Genomic DNA, 24,482 nt, shown 5'->3' with positions numbered 1-24,482 from the left:
TAGGAAAGCCTTGCTCCCCTTCCACTAAATTTAGTTAGTATTAAGATTCTTTTACAGGGAGTGCAGTGGAGTTGACGCTGAAATCATTAAGTATTTGGTTATATCATCGCTAGTCTCACTGAACTCATCTGAATTCTAAATGTCATGTGTGGTCTGGCGTCTCCTTACCAGCAACAGGTCCCAGATTCAAACTAGTCAATTCCCTAAAAAACACGCTCAGAGCGTCGTTGCGCGAAAGTGGTAGGGAGACACGATATAGAACAAACAGACACCACGCAGAATGTTAGACAATGAATAACAAACGACGTTACACGGTGTTCTGTCGACGGTCCGTCAGCGTACAAAGTCAACTTTGTAAAGCCTTGGATGATGTTTCCTATCCCCGGTTTGTTCCTCCGGACACGCTCTAAAACTCTTCGAAGTTTGTCGTAACATTTCTGGGACACACTGTCCTATGATTTTACTATGGTAACATTATTGTTTAATATAAAAAAGTATTTTGTTTGTTTTTACTTGTTATATGTGCTTCACGAAGACGTGACGAGCGCTGACGGCTAGTATAGGTGCGTCATGAGCTAATCACGTCGCCGGAAACTACATCCAGGTGGTCGACAGCCGTACATTGCAACATGAAACCTGAAGCTATACCACATCTCATGCGGCGATAACGATCTAATAATGGAATAAGTAATGGGCAACATGTATGTCTTAGAAGTGTATTCAGTCACTCCTTGGTCACCCTAGAATCAAGTTCATTTCATGGAATGAGTTACGACATTTTATTACGTGGCCTACCTATGTACCGGGTGATGAAAAAGTCAGTATAAATTTGAAAACTTAATAAACCACGGAATAATGAAGATAGAGAGGAAAAAATTGACACACATGCTTGGAATGACATGGGGTTTTATTACAACAACAAAAAAGTATTGTTTGACGTGTGAAAGATCTCTTGCGCGCGTTGTTTGGTGATGATCGTGTGCTCAGCCGCCACTTTTGTCATGCTTGGGCCTCCCAGGTCCCCAGACCTCAGTCCGTGCGATTATTGGCTTTGGGGTTACCTGAAGTCGCAAGTGTATCGTCATCGAGCGACATCTCTAGGGATGCCGAAAGACAACATCCGACGCCAAGTGCTGTTCACAACATTATTGCCGGCCGCAGTGGTCTCGCGGTTCTAGGCGCGCAGTCCGGAACCGTGTGACTGCTACGGTCGCAGGTTCGAATCCTGCCTCGGGCATGGATGTGTGTGATGTCCTTAGGTTAGTTAGGTTTAAGTAGTTCTAAGTTCTAGGGGACTAATGACCACAGCAGTTGAGTCCCATAGTGCTCAGAGCCATTTGAACAACATTATTCCTCGACTGCAGCTAGTGTTGAGGAATGATGGGGGACATATTGAGCATTTCCTGTAAAGAACACCATCTTTGCTTTGTCTTACTATGTTATGCTAACTATTGTTGTTCTTATCAGATGAAGCGCCATCTGTCGGACATTTTTTGAACTTTTGTATTTTTTTGGTTCTAATAAAACCCCATGTCATTCCAAGCATGTGTGTCAATTTGTACCTCTCTATGTATATTATTCCATTATTTATTTACTTTTCTCATTTATACTGACTTTTTGATCACCAGTTATATCTATGATGGAAATATGCCATGTGGAAGTTTTTGTACAAAGTAACTAATATTCACTGTATGGTGCATTTTACGTTACAACATGTGTTCAGTATGGTCTCTTGGCCCAGCAACATGCTGCATCCGTAACACAGCATGATCTTCAGTTGCTCACAGAGCATCCGGTGTAATCAGAGTGATATGTCGTCGTATGATAACCTTCAGATTAGAAAGGGTCTGGAATCATCCCTCACAGACACAATCTTTCAGACACCCCACAACCAGAAGTCACATAGATTTAGGTCGTAGCGTCTGGAAAGCCACACATCTTGGAGTTGCCTAGAGATGACGTAGCCGTTACCGATGGTTTCCCGAAGTAAATATTTCACTTGGCAAACGATATGCGGGGTCGCCACATCTTGCATGAAAATAGTGTTGTGGACACAGTTTCATTCTTGCAAAGCTGGAATCACGTATTGCAAAAGGAGGTTGTTATAACCTGCAGGTGTCACTGTACACCTAACAGGCCCATGACGTATCATCTCCTCGAAGAAATTTGGACAAAGAATGAAAGAGCTTGTGAAACCACAACACAAAGTTACATAAGATGAGTGCTCTGGATGTTCCATCACAACATTTGGTGAAGTATGAGGCCTATATGCGACAGTTCTGTGCACTCTCGGCACCGTGAACAGTAGAATGTGCCTCGCCCATCCAGATTATATTCCCTGACCATGTGTCATCCATTTCCATGCGTTCCAAGAAACAGACGAGGGCATGTTGCATATCTTAGGGCTTCATTTTGTGCATATTCTGAATGTTGTAGGAATAGGCGTGTAAAATGCATCGCAAAATCTTCTGAACTGCTAAACAGACAGAGACAACTCCCACGACACAGTTCGAGCACTGGCTGTGGAAGGTGAGGCATGTGCTGCACCGTCGGCTACAGCCACAGCAACTTCATCAACAACTGTTCCTCTCCCTGCTGCTCGATTTAATTCACCTGTTTCTTCAAATTTCTTGATATTATTTAGCCCTTATTAACATAGGGCCCATTGGAAGCTGCTTCTGTCGGCGATATTCCCGCAATTCAGCGCTGTTATCTCTGCCGCTCTGATAAAACGACTTTACTTGCAGTGCGCTGTCTTTCACCCAATAACCATTGCGTTCTGTATGAGAAAAGTCAACCTTCTTAACCCTTTGCACTAACACTCACTTCACAAAAGAAATCAACATATGTTTCCAAGCAACAAACAGAAGACTGACTTCAAAGCAGCAAACATTTCACATTCTGAGTTCTTGCAGCCCCGTGTTTGCACCTGGTATCAGAAAGTGGAACTATTATTGTTCTCAGCATACTCTATGAGCGAACCGATTAATGAACATACCCATTATGTTTCAGCGTCCTGAGGTGTATACAGTACACACTTCAACAGTCGGAACACTTTCCGATAAATTACAATTGTGAGTTGGAAAGCTGTTTCGATTTTGTTACAACGAATTTCGTAGCCAGTCTTTTCCTGGCCACGTTATCATTATTGTATTAAGACTTTTGAATATTTTATTGTTGTTATTATTAAAATTCTTGGAGCGTTAAATTTCAGGTTGATGGCAAGTCATACAGGGTAATTATGAATTCCGTGAATCTTTGAAAAGATCTGTTGAGGTAAATGTCTAAGATTAATGTAAGAAATGATACAGTACGTGAAAGACAAACTCTCAAAGGCCGACCGGTGTGGCCGTGCGGTTCTAGGCGCTTCATTCTGGAACAGCGTGACCGCTCCGATCGCAGGTTCGAATCCTGCCTCGGGCATGGATGTGTGTGATGTCCTTAGGTTAGTTAGGTTTAAGTAGTTCTAGGGGACTGATGACCTCAGAAGTTAAGTCCCGTAGTGCTCAGAGCCATTTGAACCATTTTGAGCCAAACTATCTTATTTCTATTTTTTTTATTTCCTATTTGTCTGCCATTTATCACACAACTCACATCTGTTCGGTAGTCCATTTCTCCATTTCTGCCCATACCCGACCCGGCATATCAGGAGTGATGTTGGCTGAGGGATCTTGATTTCTGCACTATCTCGGTAGGTAGACTTTTTGGAACTTCAAATCATGTCCGTCACACGTTGCACTGTGTGTTTTGACACGCCCTGTCAGCCCGAACGTTTACTGTCGAAACAACTATTCTCCTTTATTTGCTTTTACGACTTGGTTGTACTATTGTAAACTGACAGTGTCTTGTGAAACTTGCCATGGAAAGCTCTTTGCAACACTCAGTGCTGATTAGCAGCGGGCAAGTTGTAGCACACAAAATGCTGTTTCTGCCTGGTTCGCCACCATTTTGAACAAATACTGTCGATGGCGCCCGTGCCGCCGATTTTCCAAAATAACTTGCTAGCACTACGTAAAGAAAAAATAGAGAGACTGCGAGGGATTGTCTTTCACGTACTGTGTCATGTTCAGCCATTTACCTATACCGATTTCTTAATATGCTTCATGGACTTTATAATTGGTCTGTATTTGAAGCTCCGCGATGGGGGATTGGGGGGGGAGGGGGTGGCAGAGGGCTGGAGAGACAGTAACAAACTGTGGCCCCTCCCCAGAAATCGAACACTGGATCCGCGCCTATATCTGTGGTCTACTTGGTACGTCACAACCGACGCCGCTGCTGCCGGCGTCAGCACGCAGACGGCACGGATGAGGGAAGCGCGTGCGGCGGAAGTGTCAGCCAGCTCTTGTGCAGAGGGACCCTGCCTGACACTATCTGGTTCGCGCCTGAGCGCTCGCGCGGCGCGGTGGCGGGGCCGCGTGGGGCAGCGTTGAATCACCACACCCCACCAGCCTGCCGGAGAAATACTACCGCGCCTGCGGATGGCGGCGGCGGCGGCGGCGGCGCCTGCGAATTACGCGGGAAGCAACGGCTGTGGCCCTGGAGACGCCGCGGGTGCCCTCCCATATCTGCACAGTGACACGTGTAGATGACCGAACGTGCTGAGTGGCCCAAGTTGATGTATCAGCATTTTGTTTTCTCCTAATATGATAAGAAAGACCCTTTTCGGAAATTAGTGGCTTCTGGGTATGGTGCTAGGCGTAATGCTTGCGTTTGAAATGTTAATAAAAATCACCACAGCTGAATTTCAGGTTAGTTTATTATGCTGCTACTTATTTATTTCGAAACTAACTTCTTTAGCTGACGTCGTATATTCTCCAACAGTCTTCGTAACTTATTCTAAAAAATTAACAGCAATGTGCCAGTATTATAACCTAAAAATGTTGTTACAGAACAGCTATACCCAAAAATATCAACAATTTTTTCAAAAGCTCTTTCGATACGGCTATCGATCGATTAATCTTGAAACAATGTATGGAGGTTGGTAATAGAGATACCTTTGTAAACTTGTAAAATGTATTACTTTTTATATGTGCATTAATTTAAAATGATGAAAAGATGTAATGTCTATTTATCTGTTTCTTTAATAGTAAGTGATTGCTCTACTCCAAGGGCTTAAACAATGAGCTAATTCCAAACTATTTTATTTTCCGGGCAACCGCAGCTGTTGAAAGGCATAATGTTAGGAAGAACTCCGTTTACAGCCGGTAAAATTGTTGTGCATTAAAACATGACCGGTTTCGCACCTTTAAGCTACATCATCAGGTGAGCCTACGTGGTAAAAAGCGAAGTATAGTGTCATCACATTTTGAGGATATTAAAATTAGTAAAGAAATGTCTACAATATACTCACATCGTTAAAATATCATAGGCATACCTATCGCTCCTAATCAGAATTTACTATTCAGAGAATATCGTCAATACTACACTAACAATGAGTTAATTATAATTCAAACTATGAAAAACCCAGGACAGAATAATGACAATATTTTGAGAAGGATAGATTGCAGTTCACCATATAGCGAAGATGAGGAGTCACAGAGGTCTTGCTCGCAATCTGGCCTCGGCAGATAGAGGCAATGGTCATGTGGGTGTGAGTTGCGTTGTGTTTGAGTGTATGTTGTCTAATTCAGAACAAGACCTCTTAGCCGAAAGCTTACTTCCTTAGCATTCTTTTTGTTCGTGCTTGTCTGCGTCTCAGCATCTCCACTACATGGTAAGTAACAATATATCCTTTTCATAATATTGTCACGTAGTTAAAAGTAAAATTAATACCATGGAGATCAAGTCATCGGATTGGACGATGGATTTGGGGCGCTCCATGCTGACGTGAGCGACAGGAGAGGGAAGACACACTGTAGCCACACCTTGAAAGGTGTAGACGCTTTGTCGATAACCGCAGACATAAAATTGTTTTTGTGTTAAAAAGTGCGTCGAATCTTCATCAGAGTGATGTGGCTTCTCAATTACAGGCAGTTAAATCGTCTCTGAAATCATCAAGCTGCGGATGCAACAATTTCCGGACTTACGATTCTGAGAATATTTGTAAGCCATAGTTGTCGCTGCCGCTGAAACAGTGGGTCTGGAAAGCGTCATTCTCATTTGCGTGTGATACTGAATCAGAGACGTGAACAAGCTGAGTGACACCATTGTCCACCACCGATCCAAAGACTCAGGCATGATCACACTTCTGATAACGCAAACCACGAAAAGACAAGACTTTCATTTTGTTCAGTAAAGTAACTTTGTAAATGGACTAGCAGTCGCGATAGGCAAAATTGCAATAACAATTTTAACATTATAGTTCATTAGTAACAGTGATCAGACCTTTATTTGACTATTCCACCACTATTGTATCCTAAATCCTTTGTCATTTATTACAGATAATAACGTGTGTAAAAGCTACGATATTTAGAATCGTCATATCGTTTTCAGAATGTAGTACTTCACAATACAACGCTAACAATACAAATGATTCAAACTGGATAAATTTAAGCTCTTTACTGTTCCATTTGCTGGCGTAAATATTGGTAACTGAAACTTCACACTCCAGTTACTAATTTTCAATAATTCATACGTAAAACAGTTTAAAGATGGCTGCTGGAACATGGTATTAGAATCAGTATGACTTGGTTTCATCTTAGAGTTTTGGGTGTAAAGCACAATTAATAAATTAGCGTTTAAATTCGCAGTAAATTTCCAAACCAATTAAAATTAAATTAGTTTCTTCGTCTCGTCTTCTGCGCATACAAATTAACTGTCCTGCGAATGGCTGTATTCACATTATGAAAACGATACTGAAGGTAGATAGTCCTATGATTAAGGCACTGTATTTATATTTGTGGGCGAATTATACGATCGAGCCGCTGCATCGATCAGTTACTTGGGAATATATAATCAATCGCCTTAATTGCTCAACAACAATCCATTTACTACGCACACGGTTCAGTTCACAAAGAAAGCAGATAATAATATCGTTAATCGTCGTATAAATATAGTGCAAATGCTCCAGTGAGCGATAGGATGAATCATTTGTGTGTACTGATAACTTCTGCGTAGGCTAAAAATGACGATCTATGCTACAGCCAAGGTCACGCGCCACGGCTACCCAGACGGCAGCAGTGGCGCCCGATCTCGCGAGCAGCGGCCGATGACACGGAACAATAGTTTTCATAATTTAGTATAAAAGCTTTAAAAAATTTTGACACATTTAAGCGATATTAACACACGCAAAAAACAATAATAAGATCAACAGGTAACAAAAATTTTAATTTTATAATACACTGACGCGCCAAAGAAATTGGAATACACATGCGTATTCAAATACAAAGATATGTAAGCAGGCAGGATAGGGCACTGAATCGCCAACGCCTGTATAAGACAATAAGTGTCTGGCGCGGTTATTATATCGGTTACTGCTGCTACAATGGCAGGTTATCAAGTTAAGTGAGTTTGAACGTGGCGTTATAATCGGCGCGTGAGCAATGGGGCACAGCATCACCCCTCTTCATCAACAATGAAATGGGGACCTTCCCGTTCGACCTTTTCATGAGTGTACGCTGAATATCAGGAATCCGGTAAAACATCAAATCTCCGACATCGATGCGGGCGGGAAAAGGTCCTGCAAGAACGGGACCAACGACGACTCAAGAGTATACTTCAACGTGACAGAAGTGCAACCCTTCTGCAAATTGCTGCAGATTTCAGTGCTGGGCCATCAACAAAGGTCAGTTTGCGAACCATTCAACGAAAAATCATCGATATTGGTTTTCGGAGCCGAAGATGCACTCATGTACCCTTGATGACTGCACGACACAAAGCTTTACGCTTCGCCTGGGCCCGTCAACACCGCCATTGGACTATTGATGACTGGAAACATGTTGCCTGGTTGAACGAGTCTCGTTTCAAATTGTATCGAGCTGATGGACGTGTACGGGTATGGAAACAACCTCATGAATCTATGGACTCTGCGTGTCAGCAGGGGACTGATCGAGCTGTTCGAGGCTCTGCAATGGAGTGGGGCGTGTGCAGCTGGAGTGTCATGGGACCCCTGATACGTCTAGATATGACTCTGAAGACACGTACTTAAGCATCCTTTCTGATCACCTGCATCCACTCATATCCATTGTGCGTTCTGACGGACTTGGGCAATTCCAGCAGGACAATGCGACACCCCATACGTCCGGAATTGCTACAAAGTTGCTCCAGAGACAATCTAAGTTTAAACACTTCCGCTGGCCACCCAATGCGCCAGACATGAACGTGATTGAGCATATCTGGGATGCCTTGCAAAAAGAGATCTCCAGCCCCTCGTATTCTTACTGATCTATGGACGGCCCTGTAGGATTCATGGTGTCAGTTACCTCCAGCACTGCTTCAGACATTAATCGAGTCCATGCCACGTCGCGTTGCGGAACTTCTGCGTGCTTAGGGGGGGGGGGGGGGGGGGGGCTGCATGATATTGTGCAGGTGTACCAATTTCTTTAGCTCTTCAGTGTAACTGTCAAACTAGAAACTTGAAGCCACTGTACCCACTTTGTTGCCACTTGAAAGCACAAGTTGAATTTAAATAATATCGTGAGGTTTCGGTCACAATACCCAGTCACTGTAGATTACGTTAAAATGCACGTTCTGGAAAATGAACAAACTTAATCACTTCGCCGACCTCTTCAAGCAAGATCAGACAGAAATACCTGTAGGAAACCGAACAACATGCTGCCCTGTAATGGTGAAACGCAGTAATCAACATTCCTGCAATTCGGTAGTTCTACGATAGTAACGGACTCACCCTCGACGAAGAGAACGGGAGATTGCACAGGAATTTGGGATATTCCCTTTCCCTTGGGGTGGCAAACTGTAACTTTCAGCGCCGGCAGCGGTGACCGAGTGGTTCTAGGAGCTTCAGTGCGGAACCACCCGATTTCTACGGTAGCAGGTTCGAATCCTGCCTCGGGCTTGGATCTGCATGATGTCCTTAGGTTAGTTAGGTTTAAGTAGGTCTAAGTTTAGGCGACTGATGACCTCAGCTGTTAAGTCTCATAGTGCTTAGAGCCATTTGAACCATTTTTTTTTTTGTAACTTTCAGTAATTGTCAACGCCGTGAGTTGCAAAGAGCAATGGAATCCATTGCTTTGAAGACACATGATGTGTATCCACAAGACATTTGGTCTATAATTAAAAATCAGTCTTGATGATATTGACTCTGGGAGATTTCGAAGTAGCCCCACCACATTCGGACCTTCGAGGGGCGACTGCCGGGGCAGAGGATACCACGAGAAAAACGTTGAATAACCAATGAAAGGTAGCGTACTACGAGTCGGTGCTTGGAATGTCACATGTCTGAATAATATAGTGAAGCTAGAAAAGCTGAAGGGGCTCAATTTAGATGCATTGGGGGTTATTCACGTGAAATGTAAAGAAAATTTACAACCATAAGAATATAGAGTAATTTTAACACCACTAGAAAAAGGTGTAACAGCAACAGGATTTGTCATGAATAGGAAGGTAGAGTCGACAGTGAGTTAGTGTGAACAGCTTAGGATTATTTTCATCAAAACTGACAGAAAACCAACGTAAACAAACAATATTTCATGCCGATGTCACAAACAAAAGATGAAAGGTATAGAGAAAGTATATGGTTATAACAATCGCTAATTCAGTATATAAAGGGAGATGAATATCTGATTATCTTGAGCAGTCGGAACGTGGTGGTAGAGGAAGGAATAGAAGAAGGAAAAATATGTGCTCGGTAGCAGGAATGAGAGAGGAGAAAGACTTATTGTGCAATAAATTTCAGCTAGTAATAGAGAATACACTGTTCAAACATCACTAAAGAAGAAGGTGTACTTGGAAAAGGTCGGGAGACAATGAAAATTTCACCTGGATTAGGGATACCAAAATTACATATTGGTTTGTAACGCGTACCCAAAAGCAGATAAAGACTCAGATTACAACTTAGTGATGATGAAGAGTAGACTGCAGGTTAATAGAATCGTCCAGAAGTATCAGTGTGGAAAGGAGCTGAAGTACAGAAGAATGATATACTTTTGATAGTCTCAACTGAATGAAAACAAGAGATTCAGCCAGTTGTTGGAAAACAATCGACTCATTCAGTTGTAGTTTTACGTATCAGTTGAATTATTCATGCATTCATTCATTCATTCTTCATTTCTTTCGAGTGAAACCAGTTTATGGGAGCAACCGAATGGAAAGATCCATTCAGACGACTGTAGTTTTAGATATCTGTAGGATTACTATTCATTCATTACTTTCGAGAGAAATCAGTCTAAGAGAGCAATCGAATGAAAATAGTCTAGACAGTCTGATGCACTCAGTCCTGAGCGGAAACATTCTGTCGTTTTGGCACTGTTAAATTACTACGGTTGACTGCACTCTTTTATCGACTGTAATCACTTTTATTGCCTTTCCGATATTTGCTTTCTGTTAAGTGCCAACAAGTAGTTTTTAGCTCAGTTTTTCATCCGTATTTATGAGTAGGCTTTTCTTAGTAGTTAACTTCGATTTTGGATCAGAATGGTGAAACGCTCAGTAGCAAGGGAATGGAAGATATGACATGACTGGATAAAAGGCGATACTCAAGATAAATTAAATGCGAAGTGGAGTATATGCAAATATGATTCATATTACGAAACTATATTAATTAGATAAATTGAAAGCAGATTAAAGAATAATATCAAATATTTCTCGCAAAAAATACTTTCGATAGTTAGTAGTACATACTTCAGTAGAAAGCGACTAAGTCACCAAACGATTAAAGCAATTACATCTTACATCATTTCAGTTTACACCGTTTCATCATTCAACAGCGGGAAGATAAATAGAAGTGCTTCAATAAATTTAAATACAATAGTAATTGCTTGTTCATCTATATCTATTCTATGCTAATCACAAAAAATAAAATCGCTTTGACGTTTGTAGTCCTGTCGTTCTCAGTATCGTATAATACTATGGTATGTTGATGATTATTACTTTGCGATCGTCTAATCACAACTGAATATAACAAAATTTTTGTGCCATATGAGTTCCGCCTTTATTCGTTGAAAGGTATCTTCAGTGGTATATTTCATGGATGTTGATCTACATGCTGTGTTCTTGTTTCTTTGTTATAGATTTGAAATTTAGCTTTTTTTACACTACAAAGCATTAGGAATTGAACACACGTTGTAGATCAACATCTTCGGAATGTAACACTGAAGATGCCTTGCGAAGAATAAAGGCGTAGCGTCAGTGGTACTATTCAGTTGCGATTAGACGGTCCCAAAGTAATAATTATCAACATTCCATTGTGTCCGTCTGTTTGAACACGTTAATATTCAAAATTAGTAGACGAATTTTCGTGGTGTTTATACAGGTAAGACGACCGTAGCTTGGGGCAAGATATAGGTTTGGTTTCATAAAAAATCGATCAAGAAAAAAAAGATAACATAATTTAATGTTTTATCCAGAATAGTCTGCTTAGCTTAGTATCACAATTAAGCATCGCTGTCTTATCCTTGTGAATATAAACAAAAAGCGAATTTATTTTTCAGGTATGAAAGGATTCACTGATTTCGCTTTGTATATTAAAAATTTAATGACATTGCTTTGCTTGTTTCGACTAGTTTTATTTATATTCTTTACCAGTAAAAACGAATATACTGGTATTAAGCTCGTTTTGTAATCGGGCTGCCTACCAACGATCTCTATAGAACCTTCTCATTACATTTTGATTTCGCTTTGCCTAGAAAACGATCGAGTCTTTCTGAATAGACCACAACAGTTAAAAAACTGAAGATTATGCAGTCTCAAGACTCTAATCAAGATTGTGAGGCGAGATCTGCTGCGGCTCGAGAACATCATGAGTTGAGTCTCTCGTTGCAGACTCATTCTAAAAGCGAGCAGCGACGTAATTCTTATCGAGAGCGTCATGCACTGGCTCACACCTCAGGACCCTTCAATCATAGAAGCTTAAAGCTACTTCCCTTCAACGTAATCTCATAGAAACTGAAATTTTGATGGGTAGTGGCGTAGGCGAGTGTGTTTCCGTCCCCGAAATCCCACTAACTCCTAACAATTTACTATTTCGCTTTACATGGCGAACTTATGCTGTGTCATGAACAGAAATAAAGCACAAGGTAAGACGGTGTGTTTTACGATCATAGATCTTAGTGTCAGTTGCTTTTCACATAGCCAGTTCTACATGGCTCTTTCCCACGTTAGTGAAGCAAACAAACTCTCCGTCCATGCCCCCAATTATACTGCTTCAAACGTTGTATACAAAGAAGCCTTCTAAGTCAAAAACAAAATCGTCATGTGCGATGTCTCGGGTACAGCTCATATAAATACCCGAGCAGCTTTGGGTTTCTCTGCTAATTTAAACACAATACGATAATGTAGTACCAGTTATTAGCCTTTTAAAAACAATTACAAATCCATATTTAATGCAAGAAGTAAGAAATATTCGTATTTCACAAATAAATACATGAATTCGGAAAGTATTTCATATTTAGGAATATACTAGCGCTTTTCATTTACAGCACTTTAAAATGAGATACGTGATTTGTCTCTAAAAACGTTGTCTACTCTAAGCACGATCCATGTATAACCGAAAAGGAGTAAAAAGTATGTATGTGAAATCAATCAGGCCCATAAAATATTCATAGAGCTGACTTGACGAAGACACTAGTTTCAGTCAGTTGTTTCACTGGACGGAAAAAACGACTAAACGAATAAACAGGCGACTTGTCAATCGGTTGTTGAAACTAGCTGGTTGACCAATCATAACTTTGAGTAAATAAATTCTGCGATAAAGAATATAATAGAAAATAGTTCACTTCAGGAGGAATGAAAATCTCTACAATAGGTAATCACAGAATTTGGACAGACAAATACAGTTGAGAGGAAGGAAACTGCGATAAACCTTGGGTAACAAAAGTAATACTTAGTTGGTCGATGATTAAAAATGTCCGAGAAATGACAGGATATGGCAATATAAGTCACTTAGGTATGAAATAAATAGGAAGTGTTGGGAAGCTAAGGTGTAATGGCCGCATGAGAAATGTGAAATATTGGGAAAAGAAATCGAAAGACAGACTCAACATATAGAAAATTCTCAACAACCTTCGGCGAAATTAAGAGCGAATGCTTCACATTAAGAGAACAGCGAAATTCCACTGTTAAACGCAGAGGAGGGAACGGATAGTTGGAGAGAGTGCATCGAATATCTCTACTAGGGGAAGAAACTGTGTGATAACTTAACAGAAGAAGAAATGGCAGTCGACTTCGAAGGCAGGGTATTTAGTATTAGAGTAATAGTTTAACGAAGCTTCGGAAACTGGCGATCAAATAAGGTGGAAGGCAGAGATAACATGCAATAGGAGTTTCTAAAATCATTGGGGGAACCGGTGACTATTTCAGTTAATGTGTAGAATTTATCAGACGAGAAACATTAACATTATCCACACAATACCGAAGATAGCAAGGGCGAATAAGTGCGAGAACTGTCTCACAATCAGCTTAACAGTTGATGCAATCTACCATCTGACAAGAATAATATGCAATAAGAAAGGGAAAAGAAAACTGATGATCTGTATGATAACGAATAACTTGGAAGTAGGAAAGTTAAAGATACCAGAGATAAAGTTCTGACGTTGCATTAGACAGTATGATCAACAAACTTTCATATGACTTGTCGACCTGGAAAAAGCGTCCGACAATGTAAAACGGTTCTCATGAAATAAGATGTAAGCTATGGAGAAAGATGGGTAATATGCAATACGCACAAGAACCAAGAGAGAAAAATACCATATGTGGAAGGCCAAGAGCAAAGTGCTTGGGTTAGAAAGGGTACAGGTAGTCTTTCGCCCCTACAGTTCAGTCTTCACGTCAAAGAGGCAATCACGGAAATAAAAGAAAGGTTCGAGAGTGGGATTAAAAGTCAAGGTGAAAGGAAATCAGTGATGAGATTCGCTGATGACATTGCTGTCCTCAGTGAAAGTGAAGAGTTGCAAGACCTGTCCTGCTAGATGGAATAAAGAGTCTGAGTAACACAGAATTTGAATTGAGAGTATAGAAAAGAAATACAAAAGTAATGAACAGTAGCAGAAATGAGATTAACTGTCGACCTAACAACAAAACTGGGGACTGCAACGGACGAAGCAAGGAAGACATATAGTACAAGGTAGATTAACAGAGACATTGTAATAGTATCTCGCCGAGAAGTGTTTAGGAGCTCTATCGAATGGATATAAAACAAAGTTTTTCCAATGCTAGTGAACCTAACTCTTTGATCGCTGGCCGGTCGGAGTGGCCGTGCGGTCCTAGGCGCTACAGTCGAGCCGAGCGTCCGCTACGGTCGCAGGTTCGAATCCTGCCTCGGGCATGGATGTGTGTGATGTCCTTAGGTTAGTTAGGTTTAATTAGTTCTAAGTTCTAGGTGACTGATGACCTCAGAAGTTAAGTCGCATAGTGGTCAGAGCCATTTTGATCTTTGATCGCTACAGGTAAATATTAATTTCTTTTCTTTACAAAAGCAGACGGTGCTGCAGTTGAGCTATTATTACAAACGAAGTCGTCCTACTACTTGCTTATGAACTGGAGCAGACTGCAGCAATCTGTGTAGAATCCACCTGTAATCTCTTTCTCGCAAATTTAAAATATGAATGTGCATCCCCACACGCCAACCCCTCTGCCTGACTATTTTTGCTTCGTATTGCTGCGATGCACTCGGATGCATTCCGTGCAGAATGCTTCAGCTGCCTGTCCCTAAATGTTTCGCTTATTCAGAAGAAGAAGTGGATATAGAAGCGGTGTCACCAGGATGGTAGTGGTTAACATTACGCTCTTACACTCTGCACTAGGCACGCATTTCAGATCGGGAAAGGCAGGAAGGCCATCGCGAGTTCCTGGTTGTCTACCTTCAAGGGGTTTCTACGCAACTTCGCCGCTCTGAGAGCGTGACACGTACAAGTTGTATAATGCGCTGATCCTGAGATACTTTTAGATACTCAAGGCGCATGCCGGAAGTTCAGAAGATCTTGGTAGCCTCAGCAGCCGCTATACAGGGAACTCAACCTGTGATCGTATCGGTGCTGTAGTGATGTAATCGCTGTCGTGGAATTTGGAGTGCTCTTTTCAACGGTATTAATGTTTCCAATTGCTCTTGTTTTAAATGGATATCCTGAGTTTGTTTCTTCCGTTTTATGTTAGATTGTAGGCATTGCATGGTTCGTCATTCTTTCTACACTTCTCGATTTTTTCGATGTGCTTTTTTCCCTTAGATTGCAATTTCCGAAACAAATAGTCCGTATCGTAGTCTGAGGCTCTTTATTAACACTCAATCAAAGCTACACAGATTTAACGTTGAAAAGGTGAAAAAGTGACATACCGAATTTCTAACTGCCGTAGCTATCCGATTGCCACGAGATTCTAGAACAGATCTGATGATGTAAGCGCTGCCTGGTGGGACCTTCGTGAACTTCTGCTCTAGGAACCTGAAAGCCTGATGTGTACTCTTGTCTCACCCGTACATTTACCCCCAGATACCCTATACCTCGCGAAAAGTTCATGAAACAATTAGAAACACTCAAACTTATCAACAGTTGTTCTTCCCGCGCTCCATTCGTCACTCGAACACGAGAAGTCAGAAGAGATCATGTAACAGGAAGTACTCTCCACCATCCATCATGCGTTGACTTAGATGTACGACATGTTCGAGAAGTTCTCATACCACTAAGTCAAAAAACTAGGTTGTACATCGTATCTTGGAATAGTGACATATAAACACTACGTATTTAGTGGATATGGGCAACGGCCTTACCGCAGTGGATACACCGGTTCCCGTGAGATCACCAAAGTTAAGCACCATCGGGTGAGGTCGGCACTTGGTTGGGTGAGCATCCAGGCCGCCATGCGCTGTTGGCATTTTTCGGGGTGCACTCAGCCTCGTGATGCCAACTGAGGAGATACTCGACCGAATAGTAGCGGCTCCGGTCGAAGAAAACCATCGTAACGACCGGGAGAGCGGTGTGCTGTCCACACGCCCCTCCTATCCGCATCCTCAACTGAGGATGACACGCCTATCGGATGGTCCCAATGGGCCACTTGTGGCCTGAAGACGGAGTGCTATTTAGTGGATATGTGAGTGTACTATCATCTACATACAGATGTATGAATCTCCATGTCCTCGTTGGCATCGAGCGAAGCCTTCGTGGTGGTCATTTCAATGGTGCTGGAGCCACGCTGGGTAACTGGGTAACCGCACAGTCTGAGGCGTCTTGCCACCTTTCGGAGGTCCGTCCTTTCTCGGGTATGGGTGTGCGAGTTGTCCATATCGTAAGTCAGTGTAAATTAGATTAAGTAGTGTGTAAGCCTACGAACCGATGACCTCAGCAGTTTGGTCCCAAAGGAATTTACCATCACCAATGGTAGAAGTAATTCAAAAGCCAAGATCACTTAAATACTGTTTACTGGATAACCGGTTTCAACACACTAAAGGTGCCATCATCAGATCTGAATATAAATTAACATTTATAAACCATTTGGATAGAACGATACACGAGGCAGACCAGCTGATATAAAATATCATTGTCACAAAAAAAGAACTGCTCCGATGGTCATTCTTTTCCATAAGACATGTAAAACCAAAGTCACAAGATAGAACTATTTGGTACATGAACGCTGCTTGACTAGCAACGGTCGGCATCACACACTGGAGTGTGTTACACTGCATCACCAATGGGGCTGCATATGACGCTACACCATACAAATGGGCCTCGGAAGGAACGCACGCACCTAAACACCTGGAGCTTTGTCCTGCTGTAACCACACACTATCCATGATTTCCATGTATCCAAACTGAGATTTTAAACAAGTTTGCAACTTAATGAGATTATAGTTTCCTTTCACATATCTATACTAACAATAAAACTACAAAACTATCGTGTCTGCTCGAACAAACTTATCTCCGAAATCACTAGACGAATTTTCATGGGGTTTTCATAGGTAACTTTAGCGCAGCTTGGGGCAACATATAGGTTTTATTTCATAAAAATCGGATTATGGAAAAAATATTGTGATTTACATTTTATCTAAATCCGTCATGTCTGTCCGCTTGTTTGGACACACTAATCTCCAAAACTCCAGATGAATTTTAATGAGATTTTCGCGAGTAACCGAAGCGTAAATTGGGCCAACATAGAACCTATATTTCGTCAAAATCAGATCACAGAACAAATCGTAATTTAAAGTTTTAGGAGCCTACTCAGCTTATCAGTTCTCACGTTTACCTTAGTGACGACGTACTACTGCAAAGAACTATTAGATGGCGCTGTTAGTATTTTTTTTTACCTCATTGACAGAAGTATTTTTGGAACTTCACGACTGTGACAGAATTAAGCGCCGCAATCTTATTTTTACGAATACAAACTAACATTGAATTTATGTGGCTGGGATGTACTTATTCGTTGATTTCGCTTTGTTTATTAAAAACTTGACGAAGTTGATTTGTATCATTAATATTTGAATTCTTGGCCACGAAAAAAGAATTTATTGACAAAGTGATTCTATATGGGTCGAAGCTTTTACTGATAGAGGTACGGAGTCCTAAAAAGTGGCAGTATGCAAAGATTCTTCTTTAAGTTTCGTTGCGAAGCACGGGTGTACGGCTCGTCCTTCAAAAGAATGCAGTTCGAAAGGTTTTGTAATGATATCCCGGCCTGCACCACTATATGAGGCGGATTTCTTTCCAACCCTTGCAATTATTGGGGATTTTCAACACACCAGAATAGCACTTTCCTCCTGCCTAAACTGTGATGTATGGCACACACAGCAGAAAATAACACTTGAACGAGACACGACACTTGGAAGTTCTAACAACAAAGCACAGCAGGCTGCAACACGTTGTTTCACGTCATTGTCAGATAATTCACTCAAAGAGCCTCAGTCGTGTAACTTTTAATGAGCTCATGCACTGCTGACAGCGGTTCTTGAAATTTAACTGTACTTTTGCTAAAGGATTTCCTTTAAGAGCGCTCAGACGATGCAGCCTCTCTTTACATCCACTACGCTGCCTGTCCTTGATACTGCCTAAAATGAAATCAACCAGAGTTACTTCATTAGGTGGGGCCTCGAGAAAACGATGCACTCAATATCATCGGTATGTCAACCGTCAGATACGGTACACACCGGGCGCCACACAGCAGGGCCAGACTCCAGTGTGCTGCCACACAGGCGCCACATAGATTGTGCATATGCTTCCACAGTGCGTCATACAGACAGTACAATCCATCCACCATAATTATACTCTGATACTACCGAGAGTGCTCAACAGAGGGACTACATCCTACTTCTGCATTACGCCAGACAAGTAGTTCGAAAACAAACGTCATCCGATAACAGCGGATAAAGACGGACCCACAGCTCCAATCGGCGAGTTACCATCACACAGTCATCGCAGTTGCCTGTAATTATTATGGAAGGAGTCATCGGACAGTCATTGCACATCGCGACACGAGGCATTGGAAGGAATAGGAAGGAATGGGAGAAGATAGTGTGTGTAAATCAGCGAACAGTTACAGAGCACTGTGGTAGTGTTCTTCACATGGGTAGGAAACAACATTTGGATGATTTCACATAGAGAGGAATCATCGAGAAACTGGAAGTGTGACGAGTGTAGCCTAGGAATTTAGCATTGCCCACAGCATTGTTTCACTTGCGTGGAGGATCGTTGCGAGCCATACGCACTGCTGCCCGAAGCAGAGGACATGGTCGACCACGGTCAACTACAGTACCAGATGACCACTACATTGTACAACAGGCAAGAAAGGACTCACGGAGTGCAACTGCACCCACATTTAACAAAACTGCGAGGCTCACAATGTCGATCTCCCCAGTGGCACGGAGACAACTTGTAGTAGTCTCTTTGCCCGACGACCAGTAAGTTGTATTCCGTTGGCATCCACAAAGTGACGGTATCGTTTTCCATGGCGCCAAGGGCACGTGGACTGGACCAACGTGAAATGGGGTCACGAGCGCTTCTCGCATGAGAGAAGATCCAGTCTACTCAGACTGGACATAAAGTCAGATGGGAAGAGGGGGGAGGCACGTAACTCACCCAGGAGCATTGCTAAACATGACCACTGTGGTGGTCAGAATGTTTTGGTGTGGGTTGAACATACAGTCACCGGTAAAAGTTATTGGGACGCCGTACCCTTTCCCACTTGGCGTCTTTTCGTGGATATGTTTGGCTCTGACGTCACTTTTATAGGTGAAAATGTGAGACAGCGTGGAACAGCGCAGGTGGAAGAGGTCTTGGAACGAGAGGATGTTCGGCGAATGGACTGGTCTGCCCGTTCCCCTGACTTAAATCTCATTCCATGAATTATCTGGGAGTAGGCATTAGGAGTGATTTAAAATGGAATGACCATATAAAACTAATCGTCGGAAAAGCAGATTCCAGACTGATATTCATTGGAAGAATCCTAAGGAAATGCAGTTCGAAAACAAAGGAAGTATCTTAGAGTACACTTCTTCGCCCTCTGTTTGAATACTGCTCACCGGTGTGGGATCCGTACCAGATAGGGTTGATAGAAGAGATAGAGAAGATCCAACGGAGAACAGCGCGCTTCGTTACAAGATCGTTTAGTAATCGCGAAAGCGTTACGGAGATGATAGATAAACTCCAGTGGAAGACTCTGCAGCAGAGACGCTCAGTAGCTCGGTACGGGCTTTTGTTGAAGTTTCGAGAACATACCTTCATCGAGGAGTCAAGCAGTATTTCTCGCGAAGAGACCATGAGGATAAAATCAGTGAGATTTGAGCCCACAGAGAGGTATACCGACAATCCTTCTTTCCACGAAAATACGAGACTGGAATAGAAGGGAGAACCGATAGAGGTACTCAAGGTACCCTCCGCCACACACCGTCGGGTGGCTTGCGGAGTATGGATGTAGATGTAGATGTAGATCGAACACATGTGGGTGTACTTTGGGGAATCGTATTGCATGCAGCAAATCCATATTTACCAACGGCTATCTAGCAATTGTCAACCGCGCTGATGGAGGAATGCCGGCCGGAGTGGCCGTGCGGTTCTAGGCGCTCCAGTCTGGAACCGCGAGACCGCTACTGTCGCAGGTTCGAATCCTGCCACGGACATGGATGTGTGTGATGTCCTTAGGTTAGTTAGGTTTAAGTAGTTCTAAGTTCTAGTGGACTGATGACCTCAGAAGTTAAGTCCCATAGTGCTCAGAGCCATTTGAACCATTTTTTGATGGAGGAATGGAACGCCTTACAACTTCTTACCAATGTTGTGGTCAGCGTGCGACCACGTTGCACAAAATGCATTGCGCCTTCAGACGTGATCACACACCGAGTTAGGCACCGTGTGTTACTTTTTTTAATGTCAAGAAGACCATCATAAACTGCGGTGTAAATTGCGATGACTTCAGTGTCGTTACTGTCTTTGAATAAAAGTGTAATTTACGTTCCTCGAATGTTGTATTTCTTTCGGTCATTTGCTATACCATACGTTAGCAGTTCTTTCTACACTGAAGTGACATAAGTCGTGGGATACGTCTGGTTATCGTGTCGGACATCCTTTTGTCTGGTGTAGTGCAGCAGCTCGACTCGGAATGGACTCAACAAGATGTTGGAAGTCCCCTGCAGAAATACTGAGCTATGCTGCCTCTACAGACGTCCATAATTGCGAAATTGTTGCCGGTGAAGTTGTCTGTGTACGAACTGACCTATCTATTATGTCCCATAAATGCGTGATGGGATTCATGTCGGCCAATTTACGTTGGCAGATCGTTCGTTAGGATTGTCCAGAATGTTCTTCAAACCCATGAAAACAATTCTGGCCTGGTGACATGGCGAAATGTCACCAACAAAAATTCCATCTTTTTTAGAACATAAAGTCATTTAATGGCTGCAAGTGGTCTCCAAGTAGCCGAATATAAAAATTTCTAGTCAATGATCGGCTTAGTTGGACCAAAGGACACAGCCCAATATGTGTAAACAAGTCGACATCATTATAGAGTGCTTGCACAATGCCGTGTTGACAACTTGGGTCCATGGCTTCGTGAGATCTGCGCCACACTCGAACGTACCATCAGCTCTTACTATCTGAAATCGGGACTCATCTGATCAGCCCACGGTTTTCCAGGAGTCTAGGGTTCAAACGATACGGTCACGTACCCAGAAGAAATGGTTCAAATGGTTCCATGCACTATGAGACTTAACATCTGAGGTCATCAGCCACTAGATTTAAAACTACTTAAGCCTAACCTAAGGACAGCACACACATACATGCCCGAGGCTGGATTCGAACCTGCGACCGTAGCAGCAGCGCGGTTCCAGACTGAAGCGCCTAGAACCGCTCGCCACAACGGCCGGCGAGCCCAGAAGAGGCGCTGCAGGCGTTATCGTGCTGTCAACAAAGCGGTCGTCAGCTGCCACATCCCATTAACGCCAAATTTTGCCACACTGTCCTAACTGATACGTTCGCCGTGCACCCCACATTTATTTCTGCTGTTATTTCAAGCACTGTTTCTTGTCTGTTGGCACTGACAACTTTACGCAAACGCTGCTGCTCTCTGTCGTTAAGTGAAGGCCGTCGGTCACGACGTTGTCCGTGGTGAGAGGTAATGCCTGAAATCTGGTATTTTCGGCGCTGTTTTGACACTGTGGATCTCGGAATATTGAATTGTCTAACGATATCCGAAATAGAATATCCCATGCGGCTAGCTCCAACTACAATACAGCGTCCGAAATCTGTTTATTCTCGTAGTGCGGCCACAATCACACTAGAAACTTTTTCATCTGAATCATCCGAGTACAAAGTACAGCTTCGTCAATACGCTACCCTTTTATACTTTGTGTACGCGATACTACCTCCATTTGTATCCGTGCATATCGCTATCCCATGACTTTAGTCACCTCAGTGTGTGTATGATATAATAATGTCATATGTTGAGTAAATTACTTTCGTCCTTACTTTTTGCACTCAGTGCACAACAGTCACTGTCACTGTTTGCCCTGAATGTTTGTGCGCTCACAGACCCGCTACTAATCGCTGCTTAACTGTGCAACCACGTCCGCTCACATCAATTATGGCTCCACAACTGAAACAATGCAGTACTGAGACTAAAGAATGCAGTACTGACTACAAACAAGCTGAGCTCGGGAACGGTGGCTCGTGCACTACGCTAGAGGAACAGCATACGGCAGCCGGGGAGATGGACCAGCAGCTGTTGAACAAGCAGTAACGATAAGCCGCCAGAGAGGATAAAGGTGCATGCTGAGTAGCCACCCTTATTGACGACCTTCCCCGGCTCGCGTGTCGCAGTGATGCGCGGGCGGACACGCCCCCCATGGGAGGTGTCCGCTTAGCGCGGCACGGGAATCATGGCGAGAGGAGGCGCCGTGCCGTTATTTCCTGTTAGTTTAGCGCTCGGAATTGGATTGTAATTGTGTCGTGGGTGGCGGCGGCGGCCGTGGGCTGCGCGGGCCGGGTGGGCCTGGCGCTGGCGTCGCCGGCGGCGGATCAATACGGCTCCACGCAGCGCGCCGCTGGCTGGATCCATTCATGAAGAGCGCCCCACGCAGCCTCCGCCCTCGCCGCCCCCGCCACCCGCGCGTCGTCTCCTCCGCCGACGCCGCCCCCGAGCCCGCGCTCGCGCCTCGTCGCTGCCCTACTTACGGCCCCACCCGCGCAGCGCCGCCTCTCCCAGCTGTTCGCACACCTGCGTGTGCTTTGACACTCCCCAAATTATCGATCCTTTCTATTGGACGAGAGCAGAGAAAGCTACCATAGCCGGCAAGTGAGCTGACGCTGTACGCCCTTATTGACGGAAAATTAATGTTTCACTATCAATCAGATTTTAAACCGCGAAACGTTTCCAGAGGCAGATGCGCAATTCAGATCTGCTGGTTGTTAAAACTGAAGATCTGCAAATTAAAACTGGAGAAATTGTAGAACGGTAAGAAATAAGGTAGATGGGAACCAGGATAAATTGAATGAATCAGAGATTGTTAAGAATTTCAAGTTAAACAGTAGGCAACGACTGACAAACAAGGGAAAGCAATACAGTAAGTTCCGAAAGTTCATTCAACCCCCTGTTCTCCAATGTACCGGGTGATAAAAAAGTCAGTATAAATTTGAAAACTTAATAGACCACGGAATAATGTAGACAGAGAGGTAAAAATTGACACACATGCTGGGCTGACATGGGGTTTTATTAGAACCAAAAAAAGTATTGCTAGACGCGTGAAACATCTCTTGCGCGCGTCGTTTGGTGTTGATCGTGTGCTCAGCCGCCACTTTCGTCATGCTTGGCCCCCAGGTCCCCAGACCTCAGTTCGTGCGATTATTGGCTTTGGGGTTACCTGAAGTCGCAAGCGTATCGTGATCGACCGACATGCTAAAAGACAACATCCGACACCAATGCCTCACCGTAACTCCGGACATGCTTTACAGTGCTGTTCACAACATTATTCCTCGACTACAGCTATTGTTGAGAAATGATGGTGAACATGTTGAGCATTTGCTGTAAAAAACATCACCTTTGCATTGTCTTTCTTTGTTATGCTAATTATTGCTATTCTGGTCAGATAAAGCGCCATCTGTCGGACATTTTTTGAACTTTTGTATTTTTTTGGTTCTATTAAAACTCCATGTCATTCCAAGCATGTGTGTCAATTTGTACCTCTCTATCTACATTATTCCGCCATTTATTCAGTTTTCAGATTTATACTGACTTTTTGATCACTCGGTATATTTATACGCCTTATGCCTTTCTTTCTTTTCAGATGGCGGACACAAGTAGCTACAATGTGGAAGAATGTGTTCTGGCAAGTCATGGGCTCACGAACGTGTACAATCCGGAGAACCATAAGAGACGCGCAACGGAATTTTGCGGCACGATTCCATAAGGAAGCTCCACCAAAGTGAATGATACTGTGACGGCAACGGAAACTCTCCTGAACTGGATCCATTTTGGATGGAAAGAAGGCAGTTTGACCATGAACACAACAACAAAAGTGTGCAGCAGTGGCGGATTCTGTGACCAGATCTCCCATAAAATCATTGCGGAGAATGTCTGTTGAACTTGTAATTCTAAAAAAGGCTATGCTCACACACGTGAGAAAATATGAGGCAATAAAATCTTCAAGGCCAATAATCGCAAATGAGTTGAGTGATGAAGACATGGGACGAAGACATGAAGCTTGCTCAAGATTACTCCATGTGTCTGTGACGCTCCCGTAACGGGGCAAAGTTTTATTCTCAAACGAATGTGCAGTTTATTGATCTTGACGGAATAAGGGTATTTTATCCGGAGCAAGGAAAATCCATATTACTAAGAACAGTTAGAGACTAATCCACCTCACAAGGACTTGTTTCTTTGACGGTGCAGTAGGCTAAATCAGCATTCTTACTTGTACATGTTGCGTGAATGATTTATTCCAGTACTCCAAAGAGTGAACATTCT

The 24,482-nt window shown here is 43.0% G+C and overlaps 1 protein-coding gene across 1 annotated transcript in view; it reads right to left on the bottom strand.

Moving 5' to 3' along the window:
* Window positions 1-24,482, bottom strand: part of LOC126354146 (low-density lipoprotein receptor-related protein 4) — a 765,275-nt gene that overhangs the window by 503,815 nt on the left and 236,978 nt on the right. The gene's annotated exons all lie outside the window — the stretch shown is intronic.

This window comes from Schistocerca gregaria, chromosome 3 (genome assembly GCF_023897955.1).
Source record: "Schistocerca gregaria isolate iqSchGreg1 chromosome 3, iqSchGreg1.2, whole genome shotgun sequence".
Lineage (NCBI taxonomy): Eukaryota > Metazoa > Arthropoda > Insecta > Orthoptera > Acrididae > Schistocerca > Schistocerca gregaria.
The sequence above is the reverse complement of the archived record's forward strand: the minus strand, read 5'-3'. Positions and strand labels throughout refer to the sequence as shown.